This window comes from Ischnura elegans, chromosome 11 (genome assembly GCF_921293095.1).
Source record: "Ischnura elegans chromosome 11, ioIscEleg1.1, whole genome shotgun sequence".
Taxonomy (NCBI): Eukaryota; Metazoa; Arthropoda; class Insecta; order Odonata; family Coenagrionidae; genus Ischnura; species Ischnura elegans.
Genome location: NC_060256.1, coordinates 77,193,223 through 77,214,715, shown reverse-complemented (window position 1 = coordinate 77,214,715; position 21,493 = coordinate 77,193,223).

The window sequence follows — 21,493 nt, the reverse complement described above, 5'->3', positions numbered from 1 at the left end:
TTTTCAAATTCATAACTCTTCAATGCTATTCCTCGCATTTGAAAAGACTGTGCTGTCACTGTGAAAAGAGGTCCAAGGAAGAGATTTTTGAAGGCATGGAGTTAAATAATGCCGGGATTCGGTAGAACAGAGAGCGTTGAGAGATGGAAATCGCGGAATACGAAGCAGAGAGTTATTTCATAAGGGGCTAGGAGGAATATGAAAACGGAAAAGAGGGAGAATTTCGTTTGCCCGGAGAGAACCGCTAAAGATTCTATGCAGAAACATGAGATCAGATAAGACACAGCGGCTAGTTATGCTAGAGATCCTGAGGGAGGAAAGAATAATATCACGGGCACAATATCTGAGGGTGGGGATTCGATGGCGGGCTACAGCAAGAAAGAAGTTGAAATAATTGAACAATGGCTCAAAAGTATGGCGACCTTAATGCCCAAAGCTTATGGTCTATTTTTAAAGTATTAATCTTTCCTAGTATCGGAATCGACTTTAAGCGATCGATTCTCGATTCCGATTCATTACCTACCCGAGAATCGGGAATCGACTCAACCCTAGAATTTTATTACGCGAAATTTACTGCGGCGCCAGCATACTCAAAGGACTGCTACTACGATTGTGTCTCGCATGGTGTGGAGGAAGATTCATGGCTTGAAAGTAATTCCTCTTTACTGCTCTAGGTGGTGCTTTGAGAGGAGGGGGGCGAGAGGATTTTAGCACAGCGACTGAGAGATCTTTTTGAGCGAGTCTTTTGGAGTGGAAATTTGGATCGTTTCAAGGCAGGCATTCCTCACGAGGCTCGCGCGGATTAATCCGTTTATTTGCTTAAAATGAAATGGAGGCGCGTCTTTGTGAAGACGTGCCGTGCTTGCGAACGTGGGCTGAAGGAATTGCAATGTATCTTGTGCACCTGGTGGACTGAGGTACATAGAAGGGGATTTAAGGATGTGTTCGCTTCTCGGAGGAAAAATATGTCTCTCCTTCGTACCTCTATGGTTGCTACATTTGTTGTGGTGAACTTACTTTTATGGCTTGGAGAAAATGTGTTATAAATCTTTCCTTTGATAACACAGGGACAAAGTGATGCATGAATATATACATATGTATATTTATTGAATAAAAGATGGAAAACCTGGCTCTATTAAAAAAGCGTAACCTTTCATACAGCCTTCCTTGAGTTTACATTCTAGAGCAAAATCATGGCCCTATGCATTTCCACTAAAATAAAGAATGTGTATGTAACCTTATCGTTTATCTGTGGGGGTAGAAACTTTTTCTTTTATTTAAAGACACATTAAAAATAGGCCAATGGAATAGCGACAGATGGCGAATAATTTTTAGATAAAATATAAAGCCTTTTTTGAGTGTATACATGAAGTATTATTCATCTCATTCATAATTAACGGAATGTAACTCACTTTGAAGATGCGGATTTAAAATAATCAATGTTTATCCTTATAGTTATAAAATTCATCTCCTCGCATGGAAACGTGGGTCTCTCATGTTTTGAAAAAATTATCATCAAAGTGTTGAATTATCATATAAGTAGTAAGATTAAAAATAAAGCCTTTTATGAGTGTATCCATTAGTATTCATCTCATTCATAATTAACGGAATGCAACTCACTTTGAAGATGCGGATTTAAAATAATCAATGTTTATCCTTATAGCTATAAAATTCATCTCCTCGCATGGAAACGTGAGTCTCTCATGTTTTGAAAAAATTATCACCAAAGTGTTGAATTATCGTATAGTAAAGTAGGTACATTGATTTTAAACAGGGACACAAAATTGAGAGAGTTAATTTGTTGCTTAGAGTAGAGACAGTATTTGGTAAGGTCATTACTCATGTTAAGTTTCTAAATATTTATATTTTAGTCATGCGGCTATAGTAATACATATTGATAGATAAATATTTGCTTTACATTTTAGAGCTTCACTGTAAGCAGAGAAAATACACATATGCAAAAATACAGTGGGTTAACTTCAATGATAAATTCTTGCGGGAAAGAGCTTTGGGAGCAGTTTTATCAGTATTCTCATAATATAATAGCTTAGTGCTTGGTAGAAAATCGTGTGTCACCAAAGGATTTTTGCTTGATTGATGTAAGTGGAAAATAAAGAAAAAACGATTAATAAGCACGAATAACCGTTAGGCTCTCTCCAGGAAAATATTGCTTGACATTGAGACACCCTTTGCTATCAAGCCTCTCTCGTGCCTGGAGTAACAGCTGCGTTGCAGACCAAATAAATTCTCTTTGTGTGTGCAATGATCCCGTACCAGGCTAAATGATCCGACCGAATTACCACGAAGGCCTGCGCCGTCATACATCCGTCTTCATTTGTTATTAGGTGGGTTAGTCGACCCATAAAGCTTTTTAAAGCCCACGGATCATTTTTTTATCCTTTTCTCTTCTACCCGGCTTCACTCAGTAAAATGTGCTCACACGGACCACGGCGAAGGGTGAAAAAAATGAACATTCATTGGCAATCAAAGGAAGCTTTTTTAGACTCAGTGAAGTGAACGTGTTTCCTAATGACGTCGCTTACAGCGCCGGCACACCAAATTACAATAAAAAATAACAGGAGACGTATGAGCTAAAATGCTGCAACGCTGAATTTCGAAACGGTAGTTATTTATTGCAGTCTCTCAGTGACGGAAAATTTGCCATTTCGTCTCGGGGAAGAAAATATGAATGGAGATATTTATTTTATTTTTGCGCCGTACTGCGTCGTATATCTGCGAGCAAATGAATGTTGCCCATGAGTAACTCTCCAGAGGTGAATTTATTCTAAGGGGAATGAATTTCATTTTGTGTCGAAGTCAGCCTCACTACTTTTTGTGGCTTGAAATGCGGAACTTTACATTTCATGAGTAAAATTTCAGATTTGACATGAGTTATGCGTTTTCCGGACGTTAAATTACCCAAGGGATATTATGGATAGACATGACTATTTTAAAGGTTGATGCCACATCTCCCAAACAAACAATGTTATGTTTTCTTTAGGTGATATTTATTAATACAGCTCTTGAAAATGTTTCAAAGTATGATAAAATATCCAAAAGTTCAATTTTTAGCGATTCGTTTCCCATGCTTAATTTTACATCACAACACTTTGCACTTTTAAATTAACTTAATTGTAAAAGTGTAAGCTAAGTTTAGGTAAAAGATGAGTAACTATTAATTCTTGTTTCAGCACTGCTACGTAAAAGGCTTTATTTAGCAAGCTAATCTCGCTTTCAGATAACAAAATTTGCCTACATCTAAAAAATGTACGCCCAAAATCCTAAGATAAAACTGTGGTTCAATGGACATCTCTCGTGTGGGAAGAATTTAATGAAACCCCTTTTTGAATATGTATGCTTATCTTGCAGGAAAATAGGATTTGTATGTGACCACTTTTCATAATGAGGTACTTACTTGCATATTAAATAGGATGATTTTGATAAATAGTAATTCAAAGTACCGTCATTGCTTAAGTATCAAGAACTAAATAAACGTATTTTACGATATGTTTTTACCGACAGACATTTAGTAAAGAGACTTCCACCTAATGATAAGGGAAATGGCAATTAGCTTGCTATGAAAAATAGAAGGGTACAAACAACACGAAAGATATAAGTGGTTCTTGATGTATGTGCTTAGTTATTCAAACATTAAAATAGTTCTCTCACATTGCGAGTATAATTTTTACCAGGCCTAGCAACGGTAGTAGTCCCTAGCATGCTGTCTATCTTCGTATAATCTCATTGAAACTTTTTTCTGGAACGTGCAGATGAAGAATGTTTGGGTGTACCCTTAATGAAACACGAGTAACGAGGAATGCAGGTGTGTGAAAGGGATTTTCCTAAAGGGTTTCCCTGCGATGGAGATTGTTAGGTAGACCAGAAGCAGAATAATGCTGTGGAATTCAAATGATGCAGGAATGTTTTTAAAAATCCGAATCCCTACACTACTTAAATGTTTCCGTCACAAGATTGAAATTTGAGAATTGTATTAGGAATGACGCACCATTTTCAGCACGTCCGTTCGTGAGCTCTTACCAAATGTATCACACCCGTAATACTTAATCGATATTTTTTTAAAGAGGGAATTATATTTTGTGGCCTCATAAAATTTATAAGGATGAATAAATATTGTTACTTAAAATATTAATGTATTAAATATTCAAGTTACTTTTGAAATAAAAATATTTTCCAATTTTTGCCAAATCAGGCCTTGGGATAGAGCAATTCTTTACACAAATCATGAATGAACAATGGGAGTTCAAACGTTTTTTAACGGTAATACGAAATTTTCGATAAGAAACTCGCACATCATCTTCAGGGATTCAGGAAACCAATTAAGACGATAGGCGTGTTATCAAAACGTTGGAATGAGACATGACGGATCTGACCCCGTAAAGAACCCGAGAAACCTTTACTGCTTATGTTCGCCGGGAAGGAACCAAACATCACATGCAATAAAATCTTTCACGCAGTATGTAATTACATATAATTCTCTGTGATCCCTTGTTCACTTACGTAGCTGTGCAATGATCTATTCAGAGGCTAATAAATACAAGGAGCGAATGGAAAATGAATCTCCGCCCCTGTTCTCCATTTGCCAAGGGGAATTCCCCTCACAATTCCCTTCAGCTTCGTTCCTACGAACGGCATTCCTACGTCCTGGAAAGCATGTTCATCATTTTCAGCTCCTTATTTTCAGTTTCCCGTTCTCGCTGCAAAATCCACTCCTCCCTCGAGACAAGAGTCCCTTCCAGTCTTCTCTCGCATTCACACTCTCCGCTTTCATTATTTCTCTACGGCTGCGGTGAAAGACGAGAACTTTTCAGTGAGATGTGCGCTTGAGCATTGGTCTTGGCTTAGTGCTACGGTAGCAGTTTTAACCTTAGGTTTATAGCGTGTCAGAGATCTCGGGGTGAAGATGAATAGGTTTTCAACCATTCTACTTTAAACTATTGGAAGAGCAGATGTGATTTCATATTCTAGAATGCGGTAAAATTTCAACCATGTTATCTTATGCTGTTCTTAAGAGTATATGAGTAAGTAATGATCTCTTTCAATGCATGAGTCACCTAGAAATAGAAAATTAAAATTTTTATTATATAATTTAGTAATAACTTATCATTAAAAACTAGATAGTGAACTTATAATGACATATTTACAAATTTTTTCGACATTTTTGGGTGCGAATTCTTCAAGGTATTGATATTACCCGTTTAAAACTAACTTTTGTTCGCCCGAGCTTAATCTAGACATGTAAAAATGCTTTAATCTTTGCTGTATACATTTTTAACAACTTTGGCTCGTACTTTGCATTTCACGGTACTTATTTAGTATTGTATTCGATAAAAACGAATATGACACTTATTTTATACAATAATTTGATCATGGGGATTGCACTCGTTACAAGTTTTTTAACGCTTCCTTTAGTCCCACTCATTTCCAAATCATACTTAATGTCAACCTTCAAATGAAAATTATTATCGATGATATGCCCACTTAAAGTTCTGTTGATTTTACCATGTAAATTGGATTTTATAGCTATTTAAAGGATTTAGAGGTGAATCCATATCAATTGTCATATCAAGCGTTATTTCACTATTATGCTTTGTGAAAGGGACGAGCAACTTAGCTTCCGGGTTTTCCCGGTATCGATTCATCTTCTTACGATAGTTTCGCCAGCGTTGAAGTTTCAAACCTGAAGACGTGTGGAAGTGTCTTACGAAGATGAATCGATACGGGGTATGGAAGATGAATCGACTTCTAGCTACTTTTTAAATGCAATAATTCGGTAAATGATCAGTCACAACGAAAAAAACCTTACTTATTCACAAGTTAAAAATAACAAAATTCGAAAGTTACTGACCGCTTTAAACTAGTTTGTGACGTCATCAGATTTTCGGGACTTGTTCAGGGAGAGGAGGAATGAGGGGAGGAATTTTTCACAAAAGGGCAGAAAATTAAAGAAAAACTAAGACCGATGAGCAAGGCGAAGAAGTTGTGAATCACTCGGCTCTAGATTATGACGCAATCAACTTATGTGTGAAAGGGTAAGACATCGATGTAGAAGTACGAAAGGTGTACCCATAGAGTAAAAATAGAAGTAGAGGTCGGATAGGTAGGACCCTCTTATTGCTAACACGTTTACCGAGCATGTTCGATAAACACGTTCAACATAATACGCTACGCATGACGTGGGCAATTCACGCATGAAATCAGTGGGAGGAAAAATTAGGCACCTATTAAAATACAATACAATCCATCACATTTTGTAACTCAACACACCAACGAATGGTCACTAAGCTTCCCTTAAATGATTTTTCTTAGTACTCAATAGCATGGCAATAGTTCACGATTCGCTGATCGTATGCAAGATCAGTGACTCAAAATCACGTTTACATTGACTCTCGATGTATATTGGGACAAAATTAGTGACGCCACCCACCCTATGTATAATCACTGCTCTGATGGTACGAATTATCAATAAATGGATTTTTAAAAACGTGATGAACTTGTGTCTTGTGTGAGCCTTTTTCTTTGTTTTAATGCTATATTAATTACAGAATTTCTAAAATATTTTCTAATTACATATATCATTTTTTCGTTGCAGGTAATAGTTTTCCAACATTTTGAGTGACTAAGTGGACAGTCACCTCGGTAAGTTATTTTCCCCGACACGATAGCGTTATTTGTTAATATATTTTTAAAAGTGACATTTTCTGTAATCTTGTATATTGCACATCACTTGTGTGCGCATAATATTGCTACAAAGTAGCGTAGTTGATTGTGAAGTTTTCGGTTTTATCTAAAACTCCCACGAAGGTTTTCAATGAAGGAATCATAAAGTTGTGATTGAATGTAATTGAAAACTGTGGTCTTTAGTCCCATAAAATGTGGAAATTATTCCCATAAAAATAGCGGTGTAGCATAACTGTGTTTAAAATTTTTCAATTTGAACTAGATTTTAACGTATAAATTAGTTTTGATATCTCTTTTACATAATTGATCCTGATGGAAGAATATTTTTTCATTTCCCCACGCAGTCCAAAATTGATGAGATGAATGTCTATTCAAATTGTGTTACACGTTCCATCACATTTCGCAGGTTTCGAGCGAAAGAGAAGTTTTTTATGGTTTGCTTTGAAGAATAAGGCATTTGATTTCATTATTGTTGACTGTTAAGGACAAATCAAAAACTATGATACAGAATCGAAGTTTGTGCCTCATTGCAGTTCATGAAATTAAATAATATTTAAATCATGTAGAGGCCGAGTGAGTAAATAAATGAGAAATAAGTAAATAAATTCAAATAATTCAAATTGCAGTAAACGCGAATGCCACCTACGCTTCATAAACAAAACCGATTGCTTCTAAAGTTAACGCTTCACCAAGCACTTAAATACACGGATAACCATGCTGGATTCTTTTAATGATATTATAATTCTTATAAATTATTGGAATACTTTTATTTTACGGCAAAATTGATTTCAACTCTCGTGCTCGTTAGTTTATTTAAGAGGGAGATGATAAATTAATACCTATAAAAAGCAAACATCATTACATTTGATTAACCTGAACGTTTTATTATTGATCATACCATTTTTTTAGGTTATAAAATCTCAGCCATCATAATATGTCATGGAATCGTCGTAGTGACATGTTAATCGCCTGGTAGGGGAATTTCTAAGAGTATTAGTAATGCAATAAAAACAATGTTTGCAGTTGCTTGACAGCGGTCATTTGATTTATTATTTTCTTTTAATTTTTTCTTCACCTTCTAAAAAATACTTCACATCAAGTTCAGATGCACATTTATCCGATATTTATGATGGTTCAAGGCTAGCAGCACTTTTTGCCTTACAAGGAATAAAAATGTATAGTAAACAATTTTCTATGCAACTCATTCATTTTTTAAATTCAACATGGGAAATATTTTTTAATTATGCAAACCACAATAGAGTATGTATAATCAGGAACAATCCAATCGTAATTTCTTGTAATGAAATATTTTAGTGATTTTTTTAGGTCCTAAAATTCCGGGTATCTCATTAAGTTACGAAATAATCGTAGTGAAACGTTAATCTCATGGTAGGGGAATTTCTGAAAGGATTAGGAATGTAATAAAAACAATGTTGGCTTCCAACGAGAGGAGATGAAAGCGCAGTTGATTCTTTTTTGTACATTAAATTAAAGTAAATGGTTGATTCGCCGGAGCATGCCACTTGAAATGCCTAACAACCGCAGGGAAGTCTCGAAAATAGTCTTTAAGGACCGTGTAAGCGACGCAGGCGCTTTTCCACCGCCTAATGTTTGTAGAAACGGGACTGGTGTGGGGAGGGTAATTTATTTCCAGAGAGCTTCGCGCTCCAGCCGCCTGTACTCCCATGGCATCACTGTGCCGTTTTGAGTGCTTTCCGTGATGAGATGGTGTGTTTTAGCCAAGGGAAAGTGGAAACACGAATGTTAAAATAAAAAAAGAGGAGGAGGAACGAACAAACTTGGGCGTGGACCTCTCTGCCTTGGATTCTCTCCTCTTCATTTGGCCACTCCTTTTTGTTTTCTTCTCCTCGTATTTAAAGAGTGGATGTGCGAACGAACGAGAGGTTGGCAGTCTAGGGTAAGGGTTGAAAAAAAGAATGCCCAGTGGAATTATGGGTTTTTCCAGGGCAGACAGACGTGTCTCTCAGTCCCATGGGGACAAAGAGTGTGGAGAATAATAGTAAAACTTCAAAAGGGGAAATTCGTGCAAAATATAGGGAGGAAATTGATAAATGGGGTAAAATAAAGGCGATCATGAGTAAACAAGTGTATGAAATTAGAGGTATAGATGCTAGGGCTTCTAAACCTTACCGTTCCATACCAATAATCAATTATTGAATTACTGTGGTGAATTAATGATTTTTTTATGCAATAAAAATCTAAATTATAGAGAAGAGCTGTCAAAACTTTAGAGCAGTTGGAGAGAACAATTTAAAATTACCCGAGAGAGCTTTACCCATATCATCCACCACGAAAGCCTGATAGAAGTCATATGTTTCCTATTGCTACAGAAAAAACTTCATTTTCACTTTAGATGAACATTTATCTGTTATTTATAATAGTTCATCGCTCACTGAGTTTTATAATTTAAAAGGAATAAAAATATGTAATAACCAGTTTTAAATGTAACGCATACATCTTTAAAAGTTTTTATAGAAACTACTTTTTAAAATAAAATGTACCAGATTATTGTATGAATAATCAGGAACAATCTTATGATGTCTTGTGATGAAATATTTACAAGTGCTAACATTAGTTGGTGTTATGGTAACATTTTTTGATGTACTGTGATGAAATATTTACAAGTGCTAACATTAGTTGGTGTTATGATAACATTTATTGATGTATTTTGGCGTTAGATGGACTATTTTAAGGTGTAAATTTGTATGCATTTGTATAACTGATTCTTATTTTATTTTAAAGGAATCAATTCGCTAATAATGAAAGAAGTGCACTCTGGTCTAAAATTTATTAAAAGAAAAAAATTAATCTTCCTCGTTCAGCCTCTATCTCGTCAGTCTAAAATAAGAAAATGTAGGAGTTGTCACCCAATTTTCATGAGTTGGTGACGTCATTATAGTTTTGTTCATATACAGGTTCAGCGAGATCATTTCATTCAGGGAATGGGTCGATCACCAGGAACCACGCGAGGCCGATGCGAGGAGGTCAGGAGTTGTCTTCGGGTGGTAAAACGTTAGGAGTTATCCCGTGACGTCATCAGCATACGTGCGAAATGGTTCGTGACGGCAGGATTCTTCGTCGTGAATTGTTCTAGAAGTAAACGACGGATGGTAAAACGGGAAAATTCGGGTCGCGCTTAACTTCTAACTCTATCGCAATTGACAATTAAACAACTAGTGAACGAGGCCATTGCTGAAATATTTCCATCATCAGGTAGTATTTAGTAAAATTATGAATTGTTTTCTAAATGACTTTCCACAACACTTTAAGGAACATTAATACACCGATGCCTTGCCTTTAATGTCACATGACCTTAAATTAAAGCTGAGATGCTGATAGGATTCCTTTTCAACGAAACTCTCTCCGTAATGCTGCATCTACGCGAAAACAAGCCTTGAATGCTTCTACTATAACTAAAACTTTGATTTTATATAATTACTTATATTCATACCATTGTAAAGCGAATGAAATTTACTCAAATAAAACTATTGAATTATTTATGGCATAAATTTGAAAGACATATTGGTATAAATAGTGAGAACAACTAATGAGTGAACATTAAAGGAATTATAACTAATGACTTCAGGCTTTACTTTGTGAAACCTCTCCATATTGGAAGTAAGGAAATAAAACTTTGTAAGGTTCACTGTTATATATATGGAAAGATATACATATAATATATATATAATAATATAATATATATATACATATAATAAATGGAAAGATATACATAAGCATATTTGAAGAGCATGATATTAAGAATAAAATAATGGCAGTTTAAAAGGTGGGTCATCGATGGGATATCAAATTTTAAAAATAATTAATTCCTTTAATTGGAAGTAAGGAAATAAAACTTTGTAATATGCTTATGTATATCTTTCCATTTCATAGAGCATATACATGATGAAATAATTTTAAACTCGTACTTGGCAATTTAAAGGCAAAAATCATGTAATTTTATGCGGCGTATGTGTGGAGGTTATTATAGGTAGCTCCCATTGTTGGATATATTTTGGCGGGAGATTTGAATTTCCAAATAATAAAGAGATATAAATTCTTTACAAATATTTTTTGGGATATAAGATAGTACATGACGATATATAGGTCGAAATTACTTAGCATCAACATTAATCTTGCAATTCACAGCCCAACTGCCATAATGCTCAAGCTCTACGTATCAATACGTTAAATAGCAGCAAAAAGTAATTCTCCTTAGTATACCTTAAAAAATTGTTCATTTATATTGTTTTTAAACAACTCATTCGGGATTGGAATGGCTGTACATTTTACTGAGCAACCTATTATTATCTTCTCCACTGCGTGCTCAGAGCGTATGCTGATTCTCCTTTATTTTGGCTAAAAGTTTGCTAGTACTAAATATATGAAGGCCTGGCTGCATTTTTATATCTATATGTAAATCGTTGTTATTTCCTATTTCATTTAGTTAACGCTAATTTAGCTCTTGTTAAGGTATCATAAATACAATTATTGCTTCATAACGCTCATATTGAATATGCCCGAACTAATTTTGATTACCAACAATACTTATCGTGAACCACTTCAGCACCACTGAACTGTAATTGTATTTACTTTAACATGATACTCATACCTGTAAGATCTGTACGTTTGTATGGACAACAGCAATTGATTTGAAATAGAGTCCAAATAATTAAAATTTTGGTCTCGGGGTTTCGGCATATGGATATTGATAATATTAGTTGTTTTTCTGAATTGTTCAATGAAAAATGAGTTTCTTTCCTTGTCTTATAGGTATCGATTCTTTCCAATTTTGTTACTCGTAATATGGGATATTACAGATCTATTAAAAATATAAATTTATTGTACAGTTTAAATTAATAAGATCATTCACGCCCTACTAAGATATTCCACTCAATTACGCCCAGAGCCTCTGCAATTCTTTTTCGACTCGTTTTTGGGTCTTTGAATTAAGGCGGGTTCCTTCTTTTCAGGATTTTGGCATTCTGGAATTGGCTACCAACTTCTTTCCTTTTCCCTCATTTTTTAACATTATTTTCTCTTCAGGAGGAAATTTGCTTCCTGATACCAGGTTGAAACGAGAAAATTGAGCCATAGTTTATCTCTTGATCCACGCCCTTCTTGTGTCGTGCGAAGAAGACAACCATGGAATTTCGAACTCAAATTCCTCCTTAAAGGCATTCATTTGACGTCATTTTCCCCCGTCTCGGGGCGAAGCTCTTTCATAGAAGGAATGCATTATTATTAAATTACTCCAGCGATTAAGTGGGTTTTCACTGAGCATTTTGCAAGTTACCTCTTCTGGATTCACTCTCCAAGCTTGTCTTCCCTCTTCAATTCACAATAAGGCATACTACTTATCTATAAATCGTATACTGTTCATTCCCTTCCCTCGCTTGTCTAAAAGTCCAACTTCTAGCAGTGTTATTAACCCAATTCCGTCTAGAACTCTTTCTGATTACAGCTGTGAAGATATTTAGGAACGATCTCCAACGTTTTTTTTGGAATCCAGTTAAAAGTTTGTTTCTTGATATATCAGTTTGTTTTTTCAGAATAACCCGTAGCCTTATAACTATGCTGGGTGGTATTGATTTCAGAACCTAATGCTGTTCAATTTCTACGACTGAACTTGATAAAAAGAATAAACCTTCAGGGAAAGCATATTTTTGAAGGAAGCAAAGTCGTAATAATCTTTACAATGCCCATTACCGTTTACATTTATGATATTTGCATTTAATTTTATATGCAGCGGGCGTCCGTATTAAAACGCCGTTTCATAGTCGTCTCGTTCTGCCAGTGGAGTTATTTTGACCGATTTCAAAATTAAAATAATAAATGCATTAAGCCAGCAATATTGCAAGCTTTTTTCAAATTGTCAATTCTTCTCTATACCCAATTCTCCTACGCCTCCAATCTTTTCTGGTACTTCCTAATCCTCCCAAAAGGCGCGTGTCAGGGGGTGTTAGGACACTATTGCACATAAAAAGCTCATGAAATACTCTAACGGAATTACGACTGGCATTTATTAAAGTCCTTCATGGTTCGGGGGAAAAAGGCATTTGAATATCTTTCCGTTCGGCAAAATATCTCTCTTAATTTAAAAAACTCCGAGTACATGTCGGAACCCTACTAATTTAAGGATCGTATGGGAACAATAAATTTAGGGAACTATTCTCCCGAACCGAAACGTATTGAAATTTCTTTTAGTTCCCCTGTCAAAAAAGAATTGGATAAATACTAAATTTTACCCTTAGTGATTGTATTTAATTTAATTTTTTTTGTGACTGTATTGTGCGCTAACACCCCTTGCCACACGCCTATTGAGGCAGCTCGCGTGGTAGCGCGTCCATGTAGAGCTACTGCTGTGTCCATTTTCGTCTGAAGTGCTACCCAAATATTTCAGCCGCTCCACCCTTTTATAGTTTGTGACCACCTATTTCCATCGTAAGGTCCACATTCCTTGGTCGGTATAGTACGCTAAACCGCAGCCGAGGAAAATAATAAAGAAAGAGAAATAGAAAAGCGGCCACGACCTTTCGATGGCCCGTGAAAACCATCCCGGAAAACAAAAGAGAATCCTTGGGCTAACACAATGGGAAATGATTTGTGGTCCTTTTGTCGAGCTCTTTAAGATCATGTTTGGTGGAGGACGAGCATGAATATATGCCTGGGCCCTGTGCCATCTTTCATATCTCCGTAGGTCGTGCCATCGTTCGTATGAGAGGAATGCATATCACGTAGGGTCCTTGGGAGATCATAAATTCTGCCTAACTTTTCGCTTTACTCTCTTGAAAGCAACTCACGTCCATTTAAAAAAATGTCCCTTCCTCCAATTGAGTGCATTGAGGAGGAGTTTATTCATTGAGTGGTGATCTCGGTATAGGTCGGGTCCTAAGCGAAAGCCACTGAAGGAACATGAGACACCAGCATAAACCAAATCATGGTAGCAGGGTTGTCGGGCAACTCCAGGTATTGCTCCACGAAATATTTCTTACACGAATATTTCAAAAGAGGATCCTCAAGTTGTGGTTATACCCTCCGCGCGTGTAAATTGGCTTACCACAGTCGCCAATCGTTTCCCTGACGGGCAAAGAACTCGGGAAACCGAATAACTCGGGAAAATGAGCTAAAATCAGGGATTGAAACAAAAAATATACATACTCCAAATGATATAATTTATCAAATCCATAACTTTTCAATGCTTTTCCTCTCAAAGTCAAATACTCTTCTGCAAAATATTGGAAAAATGGGTGGATCGCACTGCACTCACCACGGTGCTTCCATCATTCTTGGAAACCGATTAAAATTCGCCTAAAGTGGCGACTGAAATCCGCCATCTTTAGGGCAGAATGTGGCCTCGTCTAAGTAGTCACCTTAGTTTCTTCATACGACAAGCATTAACTCAAAATATAAAAATAACTCAAAGCATCTGACTTAACGACTGACGAAGGAGGTTATCTACCTCTAAAGAATACCTTGCCCTGCAAGACACCTCATTGGTATTTGGCAGGGGGTGAACTTGAACATACAATAATATGCAGCATGCAATATGCTACGTCTTCGCAGTCGTCAAAAATAAATGCCATAACACATGCCAGCTGGTGGTGTGAGCTCTCGCTGATCATGCATTGTTCCATGAAAGTTCACTACAGCCATGCAAAAATTCAAAATATAGAGTGGATTAACACCCATGCAGTTGCATAAAACTTGTTGCAAAAAATTGGAAAGGAAACCAAGGACCAAAAAACTCAAACCAGAGAAGGAAAAAAATATAAAAAAATACCCGCATTCGGTCGAACTGGCGAGCGCAGCGTTTTTTTACATTGCATACACATACATTACTATGCCTGTTAATCCTAGAAAAGAACGATATCTTAGTTCTCTCTCTTCCGCAGCACTGCTTTGTTTTATGATTTGGAAGAGCGATTGCAGTTTCACACTTACTCAAAGGAGCGTAAACTAACTTGGAATACTAGTAGTATAGTAGTCAGTGGCTAAGAAAAACACATTTTTTCTCATCATTAGCCAGTAGCATTGAATTGAATTGACTGTATTTATTAGAGGCCTTGAACGTGATGATCTCGTAACATAAAAAGATTCCCGAAATGAAACTGACCCTCCCACCGTAAATGTGTTTTTTACTCGCTTGTAGCTTTTCCTGGGTTGAGCTCCACTCTCATTCATCCAAACTAACCATGGGGCTGAGTTACTGCGTTAAACCTTTTATTTACAAATCTATGGGTTTCTTGGAGATTATAGAATTTTGAGGTTTTTGAAAACCTGTGTGGGGCATTAATATTTGATTATTACACCATGGCTTATTGAATTTGGAGTTTTTTATATTTGGCCGCAAATCAACCTGAATTATGCTGACGGTAGTGAACTTAGAGCAGTGAACAATGAGCGTCAAAATTAATGAGTAATCTTTCCGTATATGGTGGGTGAAGAGAGACAGCTTCTAGACGAGATGCAGAGGAAACAGAAGGTATGTATGGGGCGAGTATTGAGCGGGGAGGGGATGTTGAAAACAGCACTATAGGGTAGAATGTTTGGTAAATTAAGGAGAGGAAGGAAGAGAATGCATAGGATTTTTATATAAAATGAAAGGGAGCAGGTCTTATTTTGAATTGAAAAGGGTAGGCCATGAAGGGTGGGTAGTCTGCCAGAATTCTTCTTGAATACTCCATGGAAACCTACCTTCATCGGTAGAACCCTATAAATAAATGAATAGTCTTTCCGCATATTTTCCCGTTCATTGCGGGAAAAAAATCTCTATCATTGTCGTCTCAATTTTGATGGGGCATCATTAGTGTTTTTCCTAAAATTCTTTCCTGTAATTTTTCTCCCATGTAAGAGGCACTACTTTGCTCATTTCGTTACTATAGGCTGGGCCATCACCAGTCACTGTGGGAGGAATATCACGCTGGATTCAGGAAGAACATAAATTTGGCCTAAGTTTACGTTTGACGTTTGCCAAAGCGACTCACGCCCGTTTTAAAAAATGTCCCCGCTTCGAGGGAGGGAAGGGTATTGAGGTGGAGTACACTCAGGTTTATTTGGATGGACGCTCGGTTATATGCACGCCCATAGTTGACATGCCCTTGGGAAAGTATTTATTGATTGCGGTTCCAACAGGCTGAGCTTAGTTCGTAACTTATGTCAGAGCAAGTCTTGAAGGAATACGTTCCGCTTCGTGGGAGGATCTACTTTCAAGAATTAAATTACCATACATGTGAACATAATGGATGGAGCAGGAGTAAGCTTATCATAAGGAAATTGTGACTGCTTGCGTTACTAAAGTCAGACCCATTCAAAATCTCTCTTTTTAAAGTGCTTGTTAATGTATGCACTAATTTTTCTGTTTACATTTGAATGATTCAATAGGCGCCTCATAAGCAAATACTTTCATATGTAATCACTTTAAATATCAGTCTGCAATGCATCACACGAATTAATGATATAGAGCATTGAATTTCTGCGAAATTACCAAGAATTTTTTGTATTTTATATACTCAGTAAGTGGAATTGGTTATTTTTATGATTTGAAATTCGTTTAGAGGGAAGATAGGTTGGTTATGTGACAGGTAATACCTAATCGGAAGATTCGGTTTCTATTTCTGTCCAATCCAGGTATTTTTTTCATAGCGGATTCTGTGATTGTGCAAAATTTTATCTTATAATTTACGGGGAAAGTATTCCACTCGTAAAAATGAATTTGGAAGATGAAACCAAAGTTTTTTGGATTTAGTCGTCGAGAGTGGTTTTGTGCAAAATTCAGCTCTGTTGAGTGATATAAGTTTACATTTCATTAATGCTGTTGCGCTAAAGATATCATGAGTAACTAGAGTAGAAATTTTTAGATGCTTTTACGGAGTACTTTCATTCATTTTTACCCAATATCTTCATGATTTAACCACATTAACGGCTTTCCACACCTAAATATTTTTCTTGCGGTATATTTGAGGCATTGTGATATTCTATGATCTTTCATTGTTTTTGTCATACTGTTGCATATATTATTAAATTTATTTTGTTATTATTATTACATATTTCTGCAAGTAGGCTATTGCCTGGTGGCATCATTATATTTACACACATGAAGAACAAATCTACCTAACTAAGAAAGAAGTAGGACATAGAAAAGGCACCTATAGTAAAAAAAACATAAATTCTAATATCATACAATATACTAACAATACAATTTGTGACATGCACGTAATGGCTCTCTGTTTTAACGCATCGTGTTTGTTTGAGAGCTGCTTTATCTATTTGATATTCAGTTTCTACATGCTTCCCTACCATGGTATGATTGAGGCATGAAGCTACTTTTAATGTTTTTGAAGTAACAGATGCATGAAATTTTCTGCTCTCAGCTGCGGTAACTGTCCTAATAAGAAAACCGGAGTAGTGTTTCCATTCAAATAAACCATTTTTGGTAGTTTAGATTCCTATCTAGCGTGTCCTTGTAAAAAAATCCCTCGCGCATCGAAGTAATAGGAAAAATTGCTGCAATGAGTGCAACAGGAGAGATTGTGTCCATCCCTATTTATTGCATGGGATACATTTCTTTAAATTTAAGTAAGGAGTTTCTGGAACAAAATTGGAAACTTCCTATTGAATGTGAAATTCCAGTCCAATTAAGTATACAGCCAACCCTCACTCAATCATTTACACAACATTTAGTATCTCGAAAAACTCTTAGGATGCCGTAGGGGTCGCATGTTGTATTGATATCAAATTCTATCCTTAGCGTTTAACTCTGAAAGCCCTTTAGAAAAGCACGGCGGATTGTCAAAAATTAATTCCTCTACGAAATAAGAGGCCGTCATTATGCAACAAGATTTCCTGAGGGCACATAAAAAATGGGTTGAAATTTCCTCTAGGGAGAAAAAAATCTCCCTTGACTCATTCATTAGATTTATTATTTTTAATCTTCAAAGACGTATCCTTTGTGAAGATGTAAAAACCTTCCCAAAATTTTGTCCGTCGCCTGAGTGCTGCTCATTAAAACGAGCCGGCACGCTAAACTGACCGAGGCATTCATAAAACTTCAGCGCGTTGAAAATAAAAAAGAGTTGAGGAAAATTCCATCCATTAGCACCTGTATATTTTTTTGATTGCCGGTGCTTTTCCTGGGGAGCTTAAGTGGCTTCATTCTTCATACGGCATCGATTCTGGAAGGGACAACACTGAAATTTTCACACGCGAACGAACTCTAGTAAAGATTTACGACGATAATTCCCCTCAGAGCCGGTGCAGGAAGGCTATAATCGGCCCCCTGCCATCCAGAATGACTAGGAAGTTGTAATATCTAATTTTTATACGGAAAATTCTCCGTTGATATTTGATTTTCTTCTTTTTGGGTTGTCCGCTAGAAGAGAACCAATGGATACCGTTGTTGCTAACGAGAAAATAGTAATACAAATCACACGTTAATAGTTATAGCAATTAAAATTTCTACCGAGGCTCTTGATTTTATACCAATTTTTTCTTTGAATTCTTAGCAATGCCAGCAATACTGATACCTCCTCCAAAGGTAAAGTCAACAAACCCTGCGTCTGGCTATTTTCTACATCTAAATATATATATTACATCTACAACTACATTTGAGTATCCACATAAGTATTCTTAGCGATTGAATACTAATGCCCCATCAAAAAAGTAAAGTGAAGAAAATGCGTATCTGACCTTCTTGAGAATGACCTTGATGATTTCGCTCCCTTTCAGTGAATGGGAAATCAAACCAATTTCTAGTTTTTTCTCAGTTCTGACTCGAATGAAATTACGACTTGGATGATGTAATACGTGGATTCTATGCGATTTTTTAAGCACCTCAAAAATGCACTATTATTGCAATCGCATTTTGCGCATCTGCGTCAGAGCCCTTTAAAAACTCCGTAATTTAGCCCTTCAAATGTTATTTTTGCACAGTATCAAGAAGTAATTAATTTAGGTTAAGTTTTGAATTTTGAAACAAGCATTTTATTTTAACCTTATTTAGATTTGAGTCAACGTGGTTTTTTGACACTATTTTATTTCGCTGTTCCGTGACTCGCTACAAGTAATAAATTCGTTCTAGCAAATAAGAAGTAATGAATTTTGATTAACCTGTGAATTTTAAAGCAAATAATTTATTCTTGTGTTGTGGGAATGAGGCTATGCAACGTTAGTTTATTTACCTGTACCGTGGCTCGAGTAATAAATTCATTCAAGTAATTGTCAAGTAATAAATTTAAGTCACCCTATGAATTTTAAATCAAATATTTAATTCTAATCCTCATTAGATTTTAGGATATGTTGCTACGCGCTGCTATTTAATTTCGTTGTACCGTGACTCGCTTCAAGTAATAAATTAGATTAGCAATAAAGGTGTAATAAATTTAGATCAACCTATGAATTTTAAAACAAATAGTTAATGCTAACCTCCTTTAATTTTGAAGTTATTCGGCTAATGGATGCTATTTCATTTCACTGTATCGTGACTCGGCTCAAGTAATAAATTCTTTCAAGTAATAAAGTAGTAATAAATTTCGACCAACCTGTGAATTTAAAAATGAATAGTTACTTAAACCTTCTTTAGCTTTTAGGCTGTGTCCATACGACGCTATTGCATTCCGCTGTAACTCTTCTCACATCAAGTGATAAATTCATGGCTCTAAAAAGCAAATTTTAAAATTAGGTCAACCAGTTAATTTTAAAACATATATTTCATTTTTGTCTCCATTACCTCCGAGGCTATGTTCACATCTTCATACTACTATGTTCATATGCGACACCTATTTAATTTCAATGTACCTAGATTCGCTTCCTAGTTCTTAGGTAACATAGGAAACATTCACTTCGCGATGCAGAGGTCGGCTGCACTTATATGCAAGCAGGGACGTCTGAATAGTGGAGTACGATAACTTTTCTGTCCTTCTTAGACCAGGGGAAAATAGGGCTCATTTCGCCGCCCATGCGAGGGACAGGGCTGGGGTGGTTCCAGTTTTGAGTGTGGCGTTAGGTTGTTCACCCCGGCAGAGAGGCTGACCTCTTGGACGCCACTAAAAACCCTCGACCGACGCGCGAAATAAAAACAAAAATTGGTGGGACAGTAAAATTTTCAGGGGGACGTTGATATCTCCCAGCGGTGCTAGTATCGTGGAGAAGGTTACGACGCACTTGGGAGGGAGCGACGCTGTCCTTTATATCTGTTTCGGCCTCATTGTCGTGTCCAACCCAACAGGGCAGCCACCCACTCGAGAAAATCGGGAGAAAAATCGGGAATGACCTCAATGTACTTATTTATTTATGTATTTATTTATCTATCGATTTATTTACATATTTATGTATTTATATTAATCATATTCAAACTATGGTAGTTAAATGAGATGAAATTATCTCAAATAGAAAAATTTCACCTTTGCATTACAAAGTAGCATTTCAAAATTGCATTATAACGCTCATTTAAACGGGAAAATCAAGCAAAAATTCCTAATCAAGTAGTCCAACTCGAACAATGTGTCACTTCACACTTTCATCTATTATTTTATCCTAATGCTCCCCATTACGAAATATTTCGATTTAAAAAACTTATTTCGACGCTTTTGACACCACCTTCAGAATTGTTGCAAGCTTGACCTCTTGCATTGTTGGCGGTGAATGACCGTGATCTGTGTCTATTACTTCCTTTTAAACGACTTATTTAGTGACTGTTTTTGAGCTTCATTCCCCCTAGGCATTTGAAAAATTGTTCACCATCGTGACGTTATTCATTGAGCTTTAGAATCAAAACACTCTTGCTCAGAATGCGGGTGTTTCAATACCCTCGTTATTTAGTAAATACCAATTGCTACAAAAAATAGCGTGTTCTTAGCGCCACCTAACACTCCTCTAGGAACCAACAAAACAATACCAAGATGAATAATCTGAATTTTTGTCGGCGAATGTCTTGTCTTCATATTGTATGCCGACGTTTCTTTGGAAGACTTCCTGCCTCTGAAGTTGTAGGGAGTGTCTCCCAAAGAAACGTCGGCCAACAACATGCAAGAAGAATTCATTCAACACTCTACTTAATTGCTCAGTAAAAATTGAGTTGTTAATTGGCCCCAAGGATTTTTCCTCATGCGGGCTTGAATATCCTTGAATTTTTTCCAATCCGGTAATTTTGTTCTGTGACTAGCGAGTTAAATTGATAAAAACGTATGAAAAGCGCTCAGAAAAATAACTTCGACACTGCACTTCCAATATATTTCTCGCGAATTAAAGCTGATCAAACATTTTCCTTGTTTTTTTAAATAGTTTACCCATGTTTTTTCAATTAACGTTTTCACATGAAAGCTATATAACCTCAAGCAAAACGCTTCAAAATCTTAATTTATCTCAATATTGTTCTAAATATTACAATCTTAAATGTATAACCATGTTTTTGAGGGAAAACGCTTGAAAGCTCTAAGAAAAATAACCGGGAAACCAAGAAAAATATTCCGTAAAGCCGTGAAAAGCACGTGAATTTTATTACCCTGAGTGGCTACTCTGATCTCACGAGGTGGGCTAAGGATGGGTCCTTCATTTATATCGTGTGCCTCGAGAGGGACCTTGTAGCGCTACCCACGAGAGGGCGAACAATGAGAACTTTAGAAGGGTGCGAAAGATGTCATATCTTAGTCAAGAGAGGAATTTCGTCTTGGTGGAGGTAAGCCTCGCCACAATGGAGAATATACGAGTGGCAGGCAGTGCAGTGACCGGATGAAACGTCTTACCCTTCCTCCCAGTCTGAAAAAAAACTGTTCCAGCA